We start from the raw sequence: 19520 nt of genomic DNA, 5'->3' as shown, positions 1-19520 counted from the left end.
AGAGAGGAAGAGAAGCAAAACTGCCCTAGATTTGTGGATGTAATCCTTGAAAGGGCGAAAACAGGTTTAGAGATATTGAAAGTGATGTGTATGTGACATGTAGACAGAGGTGAAGGTGGTGGTAGAGGTTGGTTTCCATAATCACAGTGCCCAACGAAGAGGTTATCATGGTGGTCGGTGTCGTGGTGGCTATGGTCATGGTCGAGCAGGACATGACAGTCGTGGAGAATTGTTTGTGTATTCTTGAGTAGCACCCATCGACTGGACCTTGTAAAATTATGATGCCATCAGTAATGTTTAGGGGATTTATATCGATAGGGTTGTTACGATTAGTAATAATGAAATAACTAGATAAAAGAAAATTCAAATTATACTAATAAAATTCTTTTAAGAAAATGATAAATAAAGACAAAAAGAAATGCTAAAATAAAAATAAAATGAAAAGAAAAAAATTGAAAATTAAATGGACACAAAAGTCCTCGTCGACAACTGGATCGTGAGGTGGTGGTGCTGGAGGCGATATGTGAAAATGTTGGCAAATTTGTTGTAGAGTCACCTCGATGCTAACGAATCGCTGAGTGCAATATTGCTCAAAGCGATGAAGGTGGTTAGAAACTTTAGATAATGAAGCAACTGCATGAACTGGCCGGTGACTCGATGGTGGTCGAGAAGGTGGGTCCTCCTGAAATACAGGGATATAATCAGGAATATCCTCGGTGTCATCCTTATCGGTAGCTCTTGCAAGTCGGTACTGAGGAGGGTCGAACCCACGACGACGCTCAATCATTCACATATGGAGAATACTTTAGATGCCCTGTGGAGACATCTGGCCCATGAATGCTAGCGATGAGGATTGCGTCGATGTGTTTAGGAGCCCAAAGTGCCAAGCTAGTCGAGTCACATACGGGTCGATGCTGATGACTCCCTTTCGGTGTCGCTCGATTTGATGGCGGAAGGCAAGGGCGATGAAGTATACAAGATAAAAAATATGCCCCTGCTTCATGCTCCACAGGAAGTATGTGTCGAGCTGGAGCTGGAGCCGATGCCTTGGAACGGCTAGGATCATAAATGCCTGTAGCAGGCATGATGTCTATCCAACACGATGAAGGTGAACGATGGATGTGGCGGTAGAGGTGGGGGAAATTTTTGGCCTCCATAAACTCATCGGTATAGAGTGCCAAGGCAGCTCCAAATTCTAGGACACTCAACTGACGTACTAGACCACCAAGGCGAAATTGATCTATTCCTGGGTCGTTGTACTCTGTCATCACTGTCTGTAACTGGAAAATCGAGCCGAGTTCTAAGGTGAACTCGAAATATGTCAGCTCGATGATATAAAAAAAGCGGTCCCACGGAGCGGTGGCAAGGAGTGCTTCAACCGAATCAGCTAGGTGGACCTGCTCTAGTGCAGCCCCATCGATGCAACGCCCTACACCAAGGGGTCGGGTACGTATGATCTGAACTAATTCCTCCTAGGGCCCTGATGGAAATTGGAGGAATGGATGTCGTATCTCGGTGGTGGGACCTAAGGAGGGTGCCGCTCCTTTTCGCTTTTTAGAGGCGGGGACGACAGCTTGCCTTTTGGGTTCATCATGATGTCTGCAAATAAAAGACTAATTTATCAATAAAATAATCCCCACACCTGCAAGCCAAAAATATGAGTAGTCCAAAATAATAAATTGGTGGTAAAATAGTATGGACAAATACTCAAGCATGCTAAAACTAAATAGTGACACTGCATAGGAATCAAAGGACCAAAGGGATAATGATAGATAAAAGTGAGAAAATAGTACTGAAAAATAAACAAATCCTAACTAAAAGACAAATCAAGTTATTATTAGCAAAAGAAATACCAGAAATAGTGATAAAAAATACCTAGGAACTGACATAGACAACTTATGTTAGACATGAAAGCAGTAAATAGATGAAAAAACAATGAAACATAGATGCAAATGAGATGATAATACTAAATATGGTGTGGGTAGATTAGGAAGAAATGAAATCAATAGAAACACAAAAGACCAAGAATGAGTGAATGTAGCATTTTGCATAAGTCAAGCACTATTATCAGTAAAATGGAAGATCACTAAATAGAAATAAGAATCACAAGCATGAATATCATTAGCAGTGGAAAGAATAACCAAAAATAGTCAAATGAAACAAGAAATAAAATAAAGATAGTAAAATAAATAAAGATAATGGAGAGAAAAGGATGGAAAAACGTAGTAGTCCTTGATAGTGCTTAGTGTGCGCGCAGGGTAAGTAGGTCGGTGAGAGTGGTGCGTGATGAGAGGTGAAGGGGTGGGGGGAAGGGGAAAAGAGAGGGGGAGAGAGGGAAAGATGATGAATATGAATAGTGAATGGGGGTTTTAAATAGAAAAGTGGGAAAAATTAGGGTTAGAGGATGGGGTTAAATAGGGGCCACTGTCGTGTAAGAGCAGTTTTAGGCCACACGGGCGTGTGTGTGTTCCTAGCCCGGGTTTTTGTGAAGTCTTATTCAGTGTCGCACACGGTCCCTTGGCCACGCCTGTGTGCCCGGGCCTGTGGTGCGCACGGCCGTATCACATAGCCGTGTGCACATTTGTTCATTTCTCCTACGCCCTGTTAGGTTCGCCACACTCGTGTTCATGGCTTATGGTTATGGTTTGATGTTTTAAGTCAGTATAGCACACGACCTTTGGACACGCCCGTGGGCATGGGCCATGCGGTCCACACGGCTGCATCACACGGCCATGTGATGATTCCCTCGTTTATCCCATGCCTGTGGTAGGTCCAACACGCCCGTGTCTAGTAAGCAAGATGGCGCATGGCTTTTGGGCACAGTCGTGCCATCCTCCTTTATTCTATCTTGACTTGTTTGAATGGTTCAATCATTGTGTAAGTTTCTACACCACCTCAAACACGCTCGTGTTTAGTCCCGTGTAACGTCCACGGTGGCCTCGCACGGCCGTGATGATTTAACACAGGCCGTGCCTCTGCTGATTTTTTGGGAAATTAGGGTGCAGTTTTACCACGGTCTGGGACATGCCCGTGTCCCTTAACCGTGTGGTGCACATGGCTGTGTCGCACGGCCGTGGCTATTTATCGCAGCCCGGGCGTCATCCTATCTTGGGAAAAATGTTTGTCCTGTTTTAGTACGGCCATGGCCACACCCGTGTCTCCTGCCTGTGGGTTGCCCACGGCCTAAAGCACGCCCGTGTGCTAGGCCGTGTGTGCCAAAAATACCTACAGTCAGATTGTAAAAAATGAAAACAAAAACAAACTAAAGTTATTTGTGAGGTTACTGCTCGGGTTGCCTCCCGAGAAGTGCTTATTTAAAGTCTAAGCTTGACTTACCTCAATTTTGTGTGATTAGGTGGACTGAGGAGTTGAAACTCCTCATTTCTGCTATCAATTTTATCAAAATAAGGTCTGAGTAGAGTATTATTTACGTTAAAAGTTCCGAATTCAGTGTGTTACCTCGACTGTACCATGTGGGAAGATTTTTAGTAGCATGAAGGGAATTACTCCCTTTGTATTGTGCTCTAAAGTAGCAATTCAGGGGTCTTTTTCATCTAACAATACTTTGTCCCCGACCTTAAATTATGTTGTTTCATCCCTACACTTGTCGTGGTGTTACTTTGATTCATCGTGTACTTTCGGTTTCTCCTTGACATGTGTCCACCATTCATCTAGTTCATCAATTTGTAGTCTTCATTCCTCATGACTCGTTCTGTTTTTGTCACATCGACTAGAATGTATCTCTATTACGTTCTCCCTAGGGGTTTCCTGAAAAGAAGTTTGAGCCATAAAGTTATTTATATCAACAGAACTTGTATAGCCATCTTGCTTACTAGATAATTTAATCGAATCATGAGCTTGGAGAGTAATCGTACTATCTTCTACATGAAGTATTAGTTCTCCTGTGCCAACATCAATAATAGTCCCAGCAATTGCTAAAAAGGGGTCGTCCTAAAATCAAAGGCACGCCACTATCTTCTTCCATGTCTAGAACAACAAAATCAATTGGGAATATAAATTTATCAATTTTGACAAGAACTTCTTCAATAATACCCCTAGGAAATCTAATTGATTTATCTGCCAATTGAATGCTCATCCTAGTTTGTTTGGGTTTCCCAAGACCTAGTTGTTTAAACATTTTATAAGGCATGACATTAATGGTTGCCCCTAAATCAACCAAAGCATTGTTAACATTTAAACTACCAATTAAGCAATGAATCATAAAACTCCCTAGATCTTTCAACTTGTTGGGTAGCTTATTTTGTAAAATGGCTGAGCAAACTGCATTTAATTCCACATGCAATGCATCATCTAACTTTCGTTTATTAGCCAAGAGCTCCTTTAAGAATTTCACTGCGCTTGATATTTACGAAAGAGCTTCAATAAACGGTAAGTTAATATGTAATTTTTTTAATAATTTAAGGAATTTATTGAATTGTTTGTTTGTGTGGTCTTCCCTTGTCATATTGGGGTATGGCACATGAGGTTTATACTCTTTACTTACCGGCTCCTAGGTACCATGATTCATCTCATCCTTAACATTACTTACCGCAGCCTCGTGCCTCGTTTCAAATTTAAATTCAACTAACCCTTCTTCGTTGCGTATAGTGATGGCATGGAGTTGCTCTTTTGGGTTAGTTTCTGTGTTACTAGGCATGCTACCTTGTGGTCATTTAGAAAGCAACTTAGCAAGCTGCCTTATTTGAGTTTTGAGCCCTTGAATTGACGCTTACTGATTCTTAAGCGCTGTTTCAGTATTCTAAAAATGAGTTTCTGACACCGAGATGAATTTAGTGAGCATCTCTTCAAGGTTCGATTTCTTCTCTTGTTGGTAAGGTGGTTGTTGAAAACCTGGAGGATGTTGTGGTCTTTGATTTCCTTGACCACCCCACGAGAAATTGGGATGGTTCCTCCAACCTGCATTATACGTGTTACTATACGGGTTATTTTGAGGTCTAGAATTATTACCCATATAGTGGCCTTGTTCCTCCTCAATGCTAGGGTTGAAGGATGGATACTCCATGCTGCGCACTCCTCCTCCGCTTGAATCGCACCTCATCATTGGATGTACCTAAGCAGAACCTCACAAACCATCATTCTTTTTATTTAAATGTTCTACCTGGTTAGATAGCATAGTGACCGTGTCGAGGTTGAAAACACCAGCTGCTTTTGTGGGCTTCGTTCTCATGACTTGCCACTAATAGTTATTCAGCGGCATCTCTTCAATAAATTCGTAAGCCTCTTCAAGTGTTTTATTATTTAAAGTTCCACCGGCGGCTGCGTCGATCAATTGCCTTGTTGAGGGGTTCACACCATTGTAAAAAGTCTGAACCTGGAGCCATAGAGGTAACCCATGGTTAGGGCACCTTCTCAATAGATCTTTGTATCTCTCCTTTGCATCATAAAGTGTTTCTAAATCCATCTGCACAAAAGAAGAGATATCATTCCTTAATTTAACCGTTTTAGCTGGCAAAAAATATTTAAGTAAAATTTTTTCAGTCATTTGTTCTCAAGTGTTGATTGACCCTCGCGGTAATGAGTTCAACCACTATTTAGCCTTATTCCTCAATGAGAATGGAAACAACCGAAGGTGAATGGAATCGTCAGAAACTCCATTGATCTTAAAAGTGTCACTGAATTCCGGAAAATTTGCTAAATGAGTGTTTGGATCCTCGTCCTGCAAACCATCAAACTGAACAAACTGTTGTATCATTTGAATCGTGATAGGTTTTAGTTCAAAATTATTTGCAGCAACAGCAGGTCTAACTATACTCGATTCAGTTCCTGTTAAAGTAGGTTTAGCATAATCATACATAGTACGAGGAGTGGGGTTCTGATCTACTGGATTTGCAGCAACCACAGAAGGTAGCGAATTATTCTGATTTTCAGCCATCTCCTCGGTATTACTGTGAATATCGCCCTCTCGCTCTTCCTTTATATATTGTAGGGTTCACCTTATTTCTCTTCGATTTTTACGAGCTGTGCTCTCGATCTCACTATCAAAAAGCAAAGGTCTTGATGGGTTTCTTCTAGTCATAAACTATAAAAACCTGCCAAAAGTAAATAAAAGGAAAATTAAACTAAAAGAAAAAAGTAAATTGCAATAGAAGTAAAAATGACTAAAGTAATAAAAATCAAGCGTTCCTAATATCTTAGTCCCCGGCAACAGCACCAAAAACTTGATGGTCGTAAAACTAACTAAAAAATCGACTAAGACAAGAGCACCTATCAAATAGTAGTATAGTTGAGGTGATACTGGAAATATCGTACCCACGAGAACTAAAAGTACTAGTAATTGCTATCTTTTTTATTATCTAGCCTGGGAATCGAAGGGATGTTTTAAAAACTAAAATTAACTATCTAATTAACAAAGATTATAACATAGATAAAAGTTGGAAAATACTTTAGGAAAACCGATGGAGAAGACAATACCTAAGGAAGAATTCACCCAGACTTCACTTATTACCTCTAAATTAGATGATTTATTCAATTGACTTAATCCGTAGGAATCCCTGATTTATGTTAATATCACTCTCAAGACTAAAAACAACTGACTCTAGGTTGATTAATTGAAACGTCTTTCTAATTAAAATCCCTATTGTCCCATTAACTCGATCTATGGATTCCTTTATTAGATTTGACTCTAATCCGGCAGATTTATGTCCTCCTATCTCTAGGATTACATGCAACTCCGCTTAATTATGGGCGATCTACTCTTAAACAGGGAATATTTCACCTCTGAATAAGCACATCAAAAACCTGAATTAATATCCTGGAATATTAAAGCAATGGTTAAATTCACAATTAAGAATAGGAACAAGTATTTATCATATAATTCAAATAGTAATAAGATTCGTCTTAGGTTTCATCTCTCTTAGATATTTAGGGAATTTAGTTCATAAAAATAAAGGGAAACATCTCAAAATTGGGAAAACAACAAAACATAAAGAAACCCAAAAACTTCGGTAAAAACTAAATGGAGATCTTCAGTCTTGAAGGAGATCCTGCTTCCGGGATGATTCCGATGGCTGACCTTGAGTGTTTTCTACGTTCTACTCTTCGTCCCCCCTTAATCCTCTTCTAGGGTGTTTATATAGACATTCGAATCCTAAAAATAGCCCAAAATTAGCCTTTTCCGAGTAGAATTAGACTTGGGCTTGACAGGGACACGGTCGTGTGCCACGCCCGTGTGAAGGGGTTCAGGCCATGTGCTATTTTGAGTTGGTTCTTAGTCGACACGGCCATGACACACGAGTGTGTGGTCTACCTGTGTGTCACACACGGGCATGTGGATCACTCGTGTGGGAGTGCCTAGGCTGTGTGCCACACTGAATCAGGCCTATTTTGTCTATTTTTGGCCAATTTCTTGCTCTTTTCACCTTCTTATGCTCACCTAAGTGTAAAACATGAATTTAAAGGATTAGGAGCGTTGAATTTAATAAAACCAAGGAAAACTCGTCCATAAATATGCCAAGCATGGGGTAAAAATATGTATATATTATGGTTTATCAATTTGCCAAATTAGACCTTAGGTTAATTGTCATCCAAGTCCTTTAGTCTTTGACCTATTAAAAAGCTATAGCGATAAGACTTTTACAATTTAGTCTTTTTACCTTAATTTTAAGCAATTAATAGACAAAATTAAAGGATTAAACTTTAATATTCTATTATATTAACTTTGTAAATATTTTAATTTAATATTTATAGTCTCAATTTATAGAAATGGGGTTCCGAAACTGTCTTTTTTAGCACCATTAAAAATCGAGCTGTTATAACTCTCCACCTTTAAGAAATTTCATCCTCGAAATTTACTTGAGAATAGATGAGGGTACTGTGATTTCATAGTTTCTTTTGGCTCCAATGTTGAATTTTTTATTACCATGACAGTGCCACAACACTTGTACTAATGCCACGCATTTTTTTCTCAACTTTTTTACTTCCCAAGTTAAGATCTTAACTGATTCAAATCAGGCTTCAATTCAATTTCATCAGGAGATAATTTTTTATTCAACTTGTTTACTTCCCACTCATTTTTTTCGCTTCTTGGTTGTTAATCGATTATTTTCGTGATTTTTTCTTTGTCGTGTTCTTTAGTTAATTAATTTAGTTAATTTTTGTTTTACTCAATCACTCTAATTATTCAGTTAAACAATAGAAATACGGTAATTACTAGTACTTTTAGTCTTTGTGGGAACCGTAGCTTAGTCAAATTTTTAGTTAGTTCTGTGGACATCACTATGTAGTGTGCATGCCATGTGATAAATCGCCTGCTTCTATGGGCAGGTAAAGAAAAGTTTCCTTTTGAAATTTTATATAATGTCAAGTCAAATGTAAATTATTTTTGGGTATTTGGTTCAATTTGTTATGTTCATATTCCAAAATCTAACATAACCAAACTTGAGCCAAAAGCAAATAAGTGTATTTTTGTTGGCCATAACCCTTGTTGTAGAAAAGGTTGGAGATGTATGTATCTATAAACAAAGAAGTATGTCACTTTCAGAGATATTGTTTTCAATGAAGTATCATCCTATTATCAAAAAGTTGTTCGTGATAAAGAGAAAAGTAGCTTACAACTATTGCCTGAAAGCAACATAGAAGTTCCAAATGATGAACATCCTCTAACATTTAATACCTCAGATGTGGAAGGTGGTGAGAAAAAACCCTAAAAGAAATCTACAAGGGAGAAGAGACATCCAAAATACCTGAAGGAACCAATAATTGTTCAATTACTTCATGCTTCTTTATTGGAGCAATGGATGAACAAGAACCAGCAAGTTATGAGGAAGCTAAAGATCAACCAGAATGGCAAACAACTATGCTAAAAGAAATGAAGCTTTAAAAAAAATCAAACTTTAGAGTTGGTGCCAAAACCAAAGAATAGTGAGCCTATTACTTCCAAGTGGGCTTATCATTTGAATAGGAAATTGGATGAAGTTGTTGATAAATGTAAAGCTTGACTTGTTGCACGAGGATTTTCTCAAAGCTACGGGTTTAATTATAAGGAAACATTTAGTCTAGTTGCAAAAATGACAACACTAAGAACACTTTTTTCTCATATAGCTTTTAGGAGGTGGAAACTATGGTAGCTTGATGTAAAGCATGGTGTATTTATGGAACAACCTAGAGGCTATGTTTCTATGCAACATCCCCGCCATGTCTGCAAGCTCAAATCAATGGTCTTTCTTTTGCAATTAACAACGACATCATACAAAGTCAACCAATCCATACCCAAAATTATATCGAACTCGTCGAAAGGTAACAACATCAAATCGGCCAGAAAGCATGAATCTCGAATCATCAACGGGCAATTTTTACATACTTTATCAACCAAAACACACCGGCCCAGAGGGTTCGATACTCGAATCACAAACTCAGTAAACTCAACAGGCAAAGTCTTACTGGATACTAATGTTTCACACACATAAGAATGAGTCGAACCAGGATCAATCAATGCAATAACACTAGTATCATAAAGAGTGAAAGTACCGATAATAACATCTGGGGAAGAAGCGTCCTCGCGAGCGTGTATAGCATATGCTCTGGCAGGTGCACGAGCCTCAGATCGAACTATTGTAGTTTTTTACCCTCTCTGACTGCCACCTACATTACCCGAATGCCTGGGTTGTTTGCCTCGCACTGACCTATTACTCGGTCTCGCATTCTGAACAGTGTTTTGCTCGGCTAACATCGGACAATCTAGGATAAAATGATCCATCGATCCACAATTAAAACAAGACCGACCATGCAATCTGCAATCTGCAATCTCCAGAATGCCATTTACCATAATGCTTGCACTTGACTCTATTCTATCGAACATTGCTAACACTAGCTATCAAAGTGGCTCGCGAACTCATAGGAGTTCGGTCTCGATCTTGTCTAGAAAAGCCCGCAATATCCCTAGATAGACTAGAATCATCTCTGAACTTCTTCAATACTGAGTGAAAAGTCTTACCCGATGATCTTTTATGGGATTCTCTAGCTTCAAACTCAGCTTTTCTTTTCTCTTTCCCGAGCTCTTCAGCTTTGCAAGCTCACTCAACAAGTACCACAAACTCTTTGATTTGAAGTATACCAACCAGCAATTTAATGTCTTTGTTCAAACCGTCTTCAAATCTTTTACACATGATAGCTTCAGTTGAAACATACTCACGGGCATATCGACTGAGTCTCACAAATTTTTTCTTGTATTCTGTCACAGTCATACGACCCAGTTTTAATTCCAGAAATTCTTTGAGCTTTTGATCAATGAATCTCTGGCTGATATATTTCTTACAGAAGTCGCTCTGAAAGAATTCCCAAGTCACTCACTCTTTCGAAACTACTGATACTAGTGTATTCCACTAGTGATATGCGGTGTCTCATAGCAGGGATATGGCACATTTTAAGCACTCATCCGGTGTATAAGATAACTCATCAAATACCCAGATAGTATTATCAAGCCAGAATTCAGCTCGCTCAGCATCATCATCATCAGTAGCTCTAAATTCTTCAGCCCTGTGTTTCCTAATTTTATCAATAGGAGGCTTGTTAAATCTCATCGGATCAATCATAGGAGGTACCAAAGGTATCAGAGATGAATTATTCAGGAGTGGAGGTTATTGTGTAGCCGGGTTAGTTTGGATATATTGGGTAAACCAATCATTCATCATTCGATAGAAGACTTGTTTAGCCTCCCCCTCATGGCTACTCGAGATCGAGCGAGATCCAACTGACGCTGTCCTTTGTGCGGAAGCAGGCGCTACATTCTTGACATCATCAGCTACAGCTCTGTCGAGATCCATTTACTATAAGAAAACACATTTTCAAATGTCAGAAGTCATCACACTATCTCAATAATTATTATGGCATGTATAGCTAGACTCACACATACTACATTAGTCCTAGAATCGACTAAACCGTAGCTCTATTACCAATAAAATGTAACACCCTTAACCCGTATCCGACGACAGATTAGGGTTACGAGGCATTACCAAAAAAATATACATTACCCGAATAATTATAAATATATATAATCACATGTCTCATAAGCAAAGATATTCAGCATATCGAAAATATAAATGTCATACGCACATACCAAGGTTTATATAAATATTTCAATCCATCATTCAAACATGTGTCATATAAAAGTAATTATTTCAGGGTACAAATCATTTAAAACAAAATGATTTCCATTCCGCACAAAATACAAATATATATGCATATGTACATTTGACTACTACTCCAATTACCATCTCAATTTAAAATTTATACATGAATAAATACTTTAGCCGAACTTATAAACCAAATATACATGTCAAAACATGCTACTCGTAACATGATTTAAACACATGAAATTGAATACTATTCATGCTTACTACTACTCATGCCATTTCAATATTTACTTTAATAACCATATATTCGGCTAAATATCATATTAAACAATTTAAACTAATTTAACTATTTAGTCTTTAATCAAACATAACCCTCATCTAACTAATTTCTAATATGCCAAATACATCCAACCAAATTTCACATATATAACTCAACTAACTTGTTTTAAACATAACTCAAGTATAATTTATAATCATAATATACATTTCACTATCGAACATGATTATGCCACAACCAAATACTTACATCCGTTAACCATAAATAACACACATAAGTCAAACCAAAAGTTCACCTCATATCATTTATGCCATTCACATATATATATATTTGACCGAACTTCATCACCTTTACCACTTATATTTCTATCACCTAAATTAATCACATAATAAAATCACCAAGATCACATTCAATTCACTCCATCATCATTCAAGCATAGCACACTTACAAATTATACTTGAAATAACATAAATTGATAAATCAACTTAGCCATTTTCGCATGGCTTTCGTTATACATAACTAAAGTTTAACATTTCATATCAACACATAATTCATCCTATACATGCCATACTTCAAGTTTGATTATTTAAATACCGAAGCTGTAGATAGTGTGATGAACTTTGCTGACGATCCCCGAGCTTGTAGCGTGAATCCAAAATCTATAAAACGAAGTAAACATGAACATACAAAGTAAGCTATCATAGCTTAGTAAGTCATAAGCAAATAACAACTCAATAATATAGTCAACTCCTTAAATTTAAATTAAACCAATTTACTATATCAATACCATATTTAATCTCAACTTATACATTTCATAACCACACATGTTTAACATAATTATCACTTTGTCCAAATACTTATAAGGTTAAATTTTACAAATTTTCATTCAACTTTTAAAGCCAAATATCATTACACATTCAAATATACTTCCACTCATTTACACAAGCTCACAAAACAAGATTTAACTTTATATTCAAACATCACTTATTTGGCCGAATACACAAGATCATATATAACATCACATATATACATTACCTCATGGATGAATATACATGCTAAACTTACATATACTTTTCATTTCTATCATACATGATTTAACACAAATATTCAAAGTACTTACTTACCTTATCTCACATAGGTAACAAGTTAATTCATACCTGGCCATTTAGCTCGATTTACTCACTCAAATAACACATCAGCATGAAGTCTTTTAGGCATAGATTTATATTAAATCACCGGCATAAAGCCTGCTAGGCCTAAGCCTGTATCATACATCGGCACAAAGCCTGCTAGACTCAAAGTCTGATTTTATACACCGGCAATAAGCCTGGTAGGCATAAAGCCCGATTTAATTCACCAGCACAAGGCTTGCTAGGCTCAAAACCCGAATATCATTATTATAAAGCTGTCTCTTAAACAATTCATATATCAAACATTTCAAATATTCCACATAATTCATACGGACTTTCAAATTTTTATAACTCAATCGAGTTAAACTCAAATACATTATTTCTATGCTTTATCACATTCGGCTATCTCTACTATAATTCCATGAATTCCAAATCAGCATATTAATCTAAATTACATTCAATTTAACGATGTTTAATTGCTTAAAGACTTACCTTGGACGATGATAACTGGTACGGAACGGCTAGTCGACAACTTTACTTTTCCTCCGATCTAAATCTGATTATCTCTTTTCTTGATCTAAATTAATATAAATTAAAATTATTAAATCAAACATTCAACCAAATTCATCCAAAAACACACAAATGGGAAAATTACACTTTTACCCCTAATATTTCACATTTTTTACAATTTAGTCCATACTGCATAAAACACAAAATATGCACAATCTCACAACAACATAGTTAAGCCGAATATTCCTTATACTTATACTAATCCATATATTTAATTTGTTTCACATTTTAGGCCCTCAACTTATTATTTTTACAATTTACTCTAATTACTCAAAATCATCAAAAACTTCAATACAAAACTTGTTAATCTAAAACATATTTTTAGTAATTCATCATCAAACATCACAAAAAAAAATATTCATCAGTGGCACAACTCAAAACATTCATCAAAATCAGAAATTCTAGCATGGGTCGGATAGTATTCGAAGCAACGATCTCAAAAACGTAAAAATTATTAAAAACCGAAACCAAACTAACCTTGAATCAAGCTTGAGAAATGGCCGAACATCACCAAGCTTTAGTTTCTTTTCTTTCTTTTTAGTTTCGGTAAAACATGCATATATGAACATCATTTTATTATTTATGTTATATTATAACATATATTATTTCATCTTTTACTATTTTAACCTTTACTAAATAATATAAAATCCTTATATTGGTTGTCTACAACCGTCCAACTCATTTAATTATGGCCTAATTGCATTATAAGTGCTTCATATTAAAAAGCCACTAACACTTCAGCCCTTGTGCTTTAAACTATCAAGTTTTCAATTTACGCGATTAAGTCCTTTTATTAAATTAAGCACACAAACAATCAAATTTTCATACGAAACTTTCACACATGTAAATTCACATATAATAAACAAGAAAAATAATATTTAAATATTATTATGACTCAGATTCATGGTCTCGAAACCACCGTTCCGATTAGGGTCTAAATCAGGCTGTTACAACTCTCCCCCTTTAGGGATTTTCGTCTCCGAAAATCTTACTAGAAAATAGGTTTCAATAACGCTCTTTCATTACATCTTCTAGCTCCCACGTTGCTTCCTCAATTCCATGTTTATGCCACAATACTTTAACCAATGGAATTTTCTTATTTCGCAACTCTTTAATCTCACGATCCAGAATACGAATCGGTTCTTCCTCATACAACATATCGGCTTAATCTTAACTTTGGTCGGACTAATCACGTGTGAAGGATCAGATCGATATCTACGAAGCATCGAGACATGGAATACATTGTGGATCTTTTCTAATTCAGGTGGAAACATTAATTTGTAAGAAACTGGCCCGATACGCTCTATTACCTCATACGACCTAATAAACCTCGGACTCAATTTGCCTTTGTGACAAAATCTGAGTATTTTCTTCTACAGTGAGACTTTCAAGAAAACTTTATCTCTGATCTGAAACTCTATATCCTTGCGTTTCAAGTACGGATATGATTTTTGACGATCTGATGCTACTTTCAGACTTTCACGGATCACTTTTACCTTATGTTCTGTTTCTTTGATCAAATCGACCCTGTGTATCTTATTTTCACTGAGCTCAGTCCAATACAATGGTGTACGAAATTTACGACTGTATAAAGCCTCGTAAGGTTCCATTTTAATACTCGATTGAAAGCTGTTATTATACTAAATTCAATCAGAGGTAGATATCGTTCCCACGTACATTCGAACTCAAGAATACAACATCTCAACATATCCTCAAGTATCTAAATGATTCACTCAGACTGACCATCTGTCTGGGGATAAAAAGCAGTGCTAAAATGCAATTTAGTACCTAATGTATCTTGTAGTTTCTTCCAAAACCGCGATGTAAACCTCGGATCTCTATCCGACACAATAGAAATAGGTACTCCGTGTAGTCTCACAATCTGAGAAACATATAACTCAGCAAGTTTATCGAGCGAATAATCTGTTCGAATCGAAACAAAGTGAGCAGATTTAGTCAATCTAGCAACAATAACCCAGATTGCATCCTTTTTGCTTGGTGACAATGGTAAACCGGATACAAAATCCATCGTGACTCTATCCCATTTCCATTCAGGTACTATGATCGGTTGAAGTAATCCAGAAGGTACCTAATATTCGGCTTTTACTTGCTAACAGACTAAACATTTACAAAGTTAGAAATGTCTCCTTTCATACCTTGCCACCAATAGTGTTGTTTCAGATCATTATACATTTTTGTACTACCCGAGTAAACAGATAGCCGACTGTTATGAGCTTCGTTCAAAATCATCTGAATCAACTCTGTATTTCTTGGAACACATATTCAGTTTCTAAATCTCAAACAGTTATCAGCATCAACTCTGAATTTTGAATCAGCATCCGTCTCACACTGAGCTTGTTTTGTGATTAACTCATTGTCAACCTTCTGGGCATCACAAATTTGCTGAATAGATAACGGTCTTGTTTTAACTCAGCTATTATCGCACCATCATCTGACATAACCATATGTGCATTCATTGCATGCAAAGTAAACAATGATTTTTGGCTTAGAGCATCAGCAACAACATTAGCCTTTCTCGGGTGATAATCAATCACAAATTCATAATCTTTTAGCAATTCTGACCATCGGCATTGTCTCAAATTCGGATCTTTTTGAGTCATCAAGTACTTCAGGCTTTTGTGATCAGAGTAAACATGACATTTTTCACCAAACAAATAGTGACGCCAAATTTTCAACGCAAATACAATAGTTACCAACTCTAGGTCGTGTGTCGGATAGTTCTTTTCATGTGGCTTTAACTGTCTTGAGGCATAAGCTATAGCTTTGCCTTCCTACATTAGTACACAACCCAAACCATTTAAAGATGCATCACTATAGATAACAAATTCTTTACCCGATTCTGGCTGAACTAACACTGGAGCTTCGGTCAAAAGGGCTTTCAACTGATCAAAACTTTTCTGGCACTTTTTTGACCACTCAAACTTAACATGTTTTTGCAGTAGCTTGGTTATCGGGGTTGTAATCATCGAGAACCCTTTCAAAAATCATCTATTTTAACCAGCAAGTCCTAGAAAACTTCAGACTTCAGAAATGTTTCTCGGAGGTTTCCAGTCAAGTATCGCTGAAATTTTACTCAGATCTACCCAAATACCTGATGCTAAAACAACATGTCCTAGAAAGCTAACTTCGTGTAACCAAAACTCACATTTACTAAACTTCGCATACAATTGTTTTTCTCGCAAATTTTGTAACACAAGTCTCAAATGCTCGGCATGTTTAGTTTCATCACGGGAGTAGATCAATATATCATCAATGAACACAACCAAAAACTGGTCTAAATACTACCTGAAGATTCGATTCATCAAATCCATAAAAATAGCAGGAGCATTAGTAAGTCCAAAAGGAATGATAAAAACTCATAGTGTCCGTACCTCTTTCGAAAAGCAGTCTTTGGCACATTGGAGTCTCTGACTCGCAACTGATAATAACCCGATCTCAAATCTATCTTTGAAAACACTGAAGCCCCTTTCAACTGATCGAACACGTCATCAATCCGTGGCAATGAATATTTATTCTTTATAGTCATAGTTCCATCTTTCTTTTTCACAAATAACACAGGTGCAGCTTAGGGAGAAAAACTCGGTCGTGCAAAACCTCTATCAGTTAACTCTTGCAACTCTGCTTTCAACTCTTTTAATTCAGTAGGTGCCATTCAGTACGGAGCTATTGAAATCAGAGTCGTCTTTGGTACTAACTCAATACCAAACTCTACTTCTCGGATAGGTGGCAAATCTGACAATTCTTCAGGAAACACATCCGGATACTCCCACACAACTGGTACGGATTCAATCTTCTTTTCAGTCACTTTACTATCAAGTACATAAGCAAAGTAAGCTTCACAACCTTTTCTCACATACTTTTGAGCTAACATCGAAGATATTAGACCGAACTTCATCACCTTTACCACTTATATTTCTATCACCTAAATTAATCACATAATAAAATCACCAAGATCACATTCAATTCACTCCATCATCATTCACGCATAGCACAATTAAAAATTATACTTGAAATAGCATAAATTCATAAATCAACTTAGCCATTTTCGCATGGCTTTCGTTATACATAACTAAAGTTCATCATTTGATATCAAAACATAATTCAACCTATACATGCCATACTTCAAGTACGATTATTTAAATACCAAAGCTGTAGATAGTGTGATGAACTTTGCTAACAATCCCCGAGCTTGTAACGTGAATCCAAAATCTATAAAACGAAATAAACATGAACATACAGAGTAAGCTATCATAGCTTAATAAGTCATAAGCAAATAACAACTCAATGATATAGACAACTCCTTAAATTTAAATTAAACCAATTTACTATATCAATACCATATTTAATCTCAACTTATACATTTCATAACCACACATGTTTAACATGATTATCACATTGGCCGAATACTTATAAGATTAAATTTCACAAATTTTCATTCAACTTTTAAAGCCAAATATCATTACACATTCAAATATACTTCCACTCATTTACACAAGCTCGCAAAACAAGATTTAACTTCATATTCAAACATCACTTATTTGGCTGAATACACAAGATCATATATAACATCACATAGATAAATTACCTATATGGCCGAATATACATGCTAAACTTATATATACTTTTCGTTTCTATCATACATGATTTAACACAAATATTCAAAGTACTTACTTACCTTATCTCACATAGGTAACAAGTTAATTCATACTTGGCCATTTAGCTCGATTTACTCACTCAAATAACACATCAGCATGAAGTCTTTTAGGCATAGATTTATATTAAATCACTAGCATAAAGCCTGCTAGGTCTAAGCTTGTATCATACACCGGCACAAAGCCTGCTAGACTCAAAGTCTGATTTTATACACCGGCAATAAGCCTACTAGGCATAAAGCCCGATTTAACTCACCAGTACAAGGCTTGCTAGGCTCAAAGCCCAAATATCATTATTATAAAGCTTTCTCTTAAACAATTCATATATCGAACATTTCAAATATTCCACATAATTCATACGGACTTTCAAATTTTTATAACTTAATCGAGTTAAAGTCAAATACATTATTTCTATGCTTTATCACATTCGGCTATCTCTACTATAATTCCATGAAGTCCAAATCAACATATTAATCTAAATTACATTCAATTTAACGATGTTTAATTGCTTAAAGACTTACCTCGGACGATGATAACTGGTACGGATCGGCTAGTCGACAACTTTACTTTTCCTCCGATCTAAATCTGATTATCTCTTTTCTTGATCTAAATTAATATAAATTAAAATTATTAAATCAAACATTCAACCAAATTCATCCAAAAACACACAAATGGGAAAATTACACTTTTACCCCTGATATTTCACATTTTTTTACAATTTAGTCCATACTACATAAAACACAAAATATGCACAATCTCACAACAACATAGTTAAGCCGAATATTCCTTATACTTATAATAATCCATATATTTCATTTATTTCACATTTTAGTCCCTCAACTTTTCATTTTTACAATTTACTCTAATTACTCAAAATCATCAAAAACTCCAATACAAAACTTGTTAATCTAAAACATATCTTTAGTAATTCATCATCAAACATCACAAAAAAAAAATATTCATCAATGGCACAACTCAAAACATTCATCAAAATAAAAAATTCTAGCATGGGTAGGATAGTATTCGAAGCAACGATCTCAAAAACGTAAAAATTATCAAAAACCGAAACCAAACTAACCTTGAATCAAGCTTGAGAAATGGCCAAATATGACCAAGCTTTAGTTTCGTTTCTTTCTTTTTAGTTTCGATCAAAACATGCATATATGAACATCATTTTATTATTTATGTTATATTATAACATTTATTATTTCATCTTTTACTATTTTAACCTTTACTAAATAATATAAAATCCTTATATTGGTTGTCTACAACCGTCCAACTCATTTAATTATGGCCTAATTGCATTATAAGTGCTTCATATTAAAAATCCACTAAGACTTCAGCCCTTATGCTTTAAACTATCAAGTTTTCAATTTACGCGATTAAGTCCTTTTATTAAATTAAGCACACAAACAATCAAATTTTCATATGAAACTTTCACACATGCAAATTTACATATAATAAACACGAAAAAAAATATTTAAATATTATTATGACTCGAATTCATGGTCTCAAAACCACCGTTCCGATTAGGGTCTAAATCAGGCTGTTACAGGCAATATTTGAGTAGTTGCACTTTTTTAAGGGGTTAGGGTCAAATTTACTATGTTTTTTTTGTGTTTTTTGCTCAGTTCAAAATCAATTCATCAGTCTTTCTCCAATTTATTCATATTGTTATTTTATTCCATTTTGCAATAGTTTTTTTCCCTTTTTTATTTCAGCATTGGTTGTATACACCCTATTAGAAGATTGCAACCAAACAATAGTGTCTCGCGGTTGC

General features: G+C 36.0%; 1 non-coding gene across 1 annotated transcript; it reads left to right on the top strand.

Annotated features, from left to right (window-relative positions):
- The first annotated feature begins 5348 nt into the window (after window positions 1-5348).
- LOC121217493 (small nucleolar RNA R71) lies at window positions 5349-5455 on the top strand. Its single transcript, XR_005913575.1, has one exon. It is a non-coding gene; the product is annotated as a small nucleolar RNA R71 (small nucleolar RNA).
- The last annotated feature ends 14065 nt before the right edge of the window (window positions 5456-19520 follow it).

This window comes from Gossypium hirsutum, chromosome A02, assembly GCF_007990345.1.
Source record: "Gossypium hirsutum isolate 1008001.06 chromosome A02, Gossypium_hirsutum_v2.1, whole genome shotgun sequence".
In the NCBI taxonomy this organism is placed as follows: domain Eukaryota; kingdom Viridiplantae; phylum Streptophyta; class Magnoliopsida; order Malvales; family Malvaceae; genus Gossypium; species Gossypium hirsutum.
Note: the sequence above shows the minus strand (reverse complement) of the source record. Positions and strands in the feature narration are given on the sequence as shown.